We start from the raw sequence: 4187 nt of genomic DNA on the forward strand, positions 1-4187 counted from the left end.
AACAACAACAACAACAACAACTGAGGAATACATAGGAAATAGTGGCATAATTTCAGAAGGAAGAACCAACTGAGCTATGTTATGAAGGATGCATACTGTGATTTCATAGCTATACCGAAGATGACTTCAAAATAAGCAAACTGTGGATGCAGGGTAACCTGAAACCATCAACAGAAATGAGGGGATTCTACCAGGCGTTCATGTTTGAGTATCAGGTATAACTCACAGGCATTGAGTGGATGCCGGCTCATTGCAACTTAAGAGAACAGAGTGAAACTGCTGCGGGAGTTTCTGACACTGCAATTGTTTACAGAGTAGAAAGCCCCGTCTTTCTACTGACTAGTGGCTGGTGGATTCCAACTGATGACCTTGCAGATCGTAGCCCAGCATGTCATCACTATGCCAACAGAGCTTCTGAGCAGTAGGTTATAATCCAAGACAACTGTACAAATGATTGTCTAGTTGGGCATGTTTGATAAACAACCAGTTTGAGTAGAAATTGAAGGTTTCATCATGAGAAGTCTCTGGATTCTACAAATGTTTATGTGCCAGACCATTCACTGAAAGATGGGTGGTTCTAACCCACCTAGAGGTACCTCAGAAGAAAGGCGTGCTAATCTGCTTTTGTAATATTTACCCCACAAATCCCCAAACCTACTGCCATAGAATCTATTTGAATTCATATAACAGCCTTATAACCCTCTCTGAAGTGCAGTTCTGTTCTAAACACATGGGGTCTCCATGAGTCAGAATCCACTCAGGGGTAACCCGTAATTGGTCAGATGGGAATTGCCATGGCGAAAGTGAAAGAGCTATTTTAAAAATAAGATAAATGAAGAAAAGGATAGAACAAGAACTGATCCTTCGAGAAAGGGGAGAAAGAAAAGCAAGAAAGGAAGGAAGGAGGGAAGGGAAGGGAAGGGAGGAAGGACATTCGTAGAATTAAGGGGAAACAAAGAGGAGAGTGTTGGGAAGAAGGGCCCACTGTGTCCAAAGCTGCAGGGAGAAAGGGTGCTGAGAATTAGGAATGGCCATCTGGATTCACAGATCCTTATTTGTTCTACAGAGGTTGTGCAGAATTAGATTACATGGGCTGATTGGGGTGGGGTTCATTTAGCATAAATGTCAGTGTTGTAAGCTGACAAGTTTCCAATTTAGACTTTAGCTGCCTTTTCCTCCTATTAGGGAGAGAGTAACCAACTTCTCATTTTGTTTCTTGCTGGAATTGAGCAGTTCAGCTGAACTAATTTAAATTTTTTGCGTCCATGAGCAGCTGCAACTTTGTATTTAAATTTCATCTGCTCTCTGTCCTACTTAATGTTCCAGTAACAATCCATCTTACTTTCAAGTCTGACAATTTCATAAGGGTGTTGACCACCCACAGAGAGTATACCTTCAAAAGGGAAAGCCCTTTAGGAGCTGTGTTGAGTGAAGCAACAATGTTTAGACTTTAGTCAATACTATTAGACCTGAACTGGGGTAAGAGTGCTGTGATTCGGAAGAATCGGTTCCATTATTTTTACTGAGGCTTCAGGAAAGCAATAGGATCCTAGCAAACAATCGAGTGTAGGGCAGCGGGCTGATCCTCTGGATACCTGCTCGGTAGCTGAGCATGCCCACTGCAGCATCACAGTAACTGCAGTGGAGCGAACGCACACCACACAGCACTGAGGGCTGCACTAACTCCCATACAGTGCCAGCTTTTCAGATAAATGGTTGGGGCCGCTTTAAATAAGAATAATGGCAGGATTAGATTCTATTTGGCTTATAACAGAGACTGCTGATAAAAATTGATTTGGGACATGGGTTATCCTGGCACATTAGAATCAATTGCTTGATTTTAGTCATCCTAAATGCAAAACTCAGGGGGAAAAGTGACCAAGAATATTGACATTGAGAAACCTCTCAACAGCAATGCAAGCCCTGTATATAAGGCCACGATTTTAACTCATCTGTGTTTTGCCCTCTTCCCATAGAATACTTCTTTACTTAAGTATCCTTTTATTTTCCCTTTGAAACACTGATTCCTATCCATAACTATTTCTGAATAAAAGCAGCACTCCTTTAAATATAGTCTCTTCCTGACATGAGCCATATCTGGCCATCAGGTAACTTGTATCAGGTAATACCACATGTTCCAAATCAACTCCAGCATGCACCTTTGGGCTGATAACTAAAATGTGCCAATGCTGATAATTAAACCACCTAAAGCCAGAAGCTGATGTCTTGCATTAATTCAAAACAGCTTAAGGTGAAGATCAGCTCACTATCCAATTACAAGATGCGTGGCTATATCTGCTCTCTACCATGTTGAGGTGGCTTTCCTCAGCTATCCTAAGCCTGATACCTGACAAACACTGTAATTTAAACAAGTAAAAGGGGGATGAGATGGATTGTAGCGTGTTTAATCTAACTATAAGTCCCTCTTGATTAGCAAGCGTGAGTAGGTCAGAAGATGGCATTTTCCAATCAACCGAACATTCATGGAGAAATTATAATTTTCCTGTATCATTCCTTAAGAGCTAGTGAAGTTCAGATTTCTAGCTTATCCGGAAAATCACAATTAATTAAAATAATGGAGAAGAAAAATAAAAGCAAGTTACTTTTATATGGGGGTACAATTTCAACATTTAGATGCACATATTCCATTAGCAGTAAAGGGAGGTAAAGATACCAGTTCTCTCTCCAAAATGTAACGAGAAAGTGCTACAGTGGGCAACACAATGGCACAGGTCATCGTTTTGGTTATTGACTTGTTTCCAAGGAGGACCATTGCCTATTTTAGAATAATTTTAGGCTACATTTCTAATTATTGCCTACTCTATAAAATTGTGAGTGCTTGACTGTACCACTGCTGCCATCAAGATCAAGTATCCTGGCTAATAGGCCAGGAAGTGCCTCCACCGGCACGTAGACAGTGTATTGTATTGGATCAGGTTTTGCCCTTTTCATAGGGGATGGATCTAAACATTTATTACAAGTGTGAGCTGTATCAGACAGCCAATTTAGGAAACCACAAAGGAACATTGAGCCCTTTTGGGGAAGCAGGTCTGTGATTTTTATGGACTCTATAGAAAAAAAACACCTCTCTTGTGTCTATGTAATGTCTATGTCATAGGCATGAAATAGCTACATGTTAAATCAATCCTTAAGGTCTAACCAAGGAAGTACGCATAATAGTGTAAAAATAAAAAGGGTTTTGTTCCATATAGTGGCCTCTTTAATGTTGACCTCAACTGTGCATCTTATCTTGACAAAGTCAAGGGTTGGAGAACCATTGAGTGCATCAGGCTCCTCGTGAATGGACAGAAGAGGACTCTCGTAGTGGGACCTGCACTGGACTTGGAATTTTGTCATCGTGAATACTGAAGAAAAGCACGTGTTCTGGACATGCACGAAGCAGTGGTAGGAATAATTTAAGGCATTATTCAAGAAATCTTCCTTTCCTGCGCAGACGGAACGAGAAGGAGAAGAAACCAAGACTGAGAGAATGAGTGAGGAAGACGTCTTTACAAAATACCAGTGAGAAGCCTGGAGAGAACCAGCTACATTAGAGGGTACCCTTCATTTCCTGATGAAGAGACATTGGAAAGTGCAGCGTAATCTCTTTGGTTGAGTATATCATTAGGTTATGGTAACAGCTTAGTAAATGATATTTAGCTATTATTCCATAGTGTAGATTCTAAGTTCTTGTTTTGGCTGCCCCGTTTTATTTATTTTTAAATGAATAGTTTTCAGTCACTTAACACATTTACAGAGAGCTATTGACATTCAACAACTGATCCCATCAATGACTGAAGTGAACGTGTGGTATTTAGAATATACAGGGACTGTGAATAGGTTCCCAGTGTCCACTGTAATAGTACAGCCAGTGATCGCCAGTGCCGTCCGCTTGATTCCCACTCACAGCAGCCCTGCTCTGGTAGAGAACTGCCCTGTGGGTGTGCAAGAGTGTAACTTCCTACAGGAGCAGGGATCCTCATCTCTCTCCCTGGGCGCAGCTGGAAGTTTCCACCTGCGGACCCTGGATTAGCAGCTCAATGAGTAACTGCTATGCCATAGGGAATAATAATTAATAATGATAATAAAAACCTCTACTGCCATCGAGTTGATGCCGACTCATGGCGACCCTACAGGACAGGGTAGACGTGCCTTTTGGGTATCCACTGGGGTTACTCTTTTGGGGG

This window comes from Echinops telfairi, unplaced genomic scaffold, assembly GCF_000313985.2.
Source record: "Echinops telfairi isolate 266 unplaced genomic scaffold, ASM31398v2 ScPeMD7_9;HRSCAF=40, whole genome shotgun sequence".
Lineage (NCBI taxonomy): Eukaryota > Metazoa > Chordata > Mammalia > Afrosoricida > Tenrecidae > Echinops > Echinops telfairi.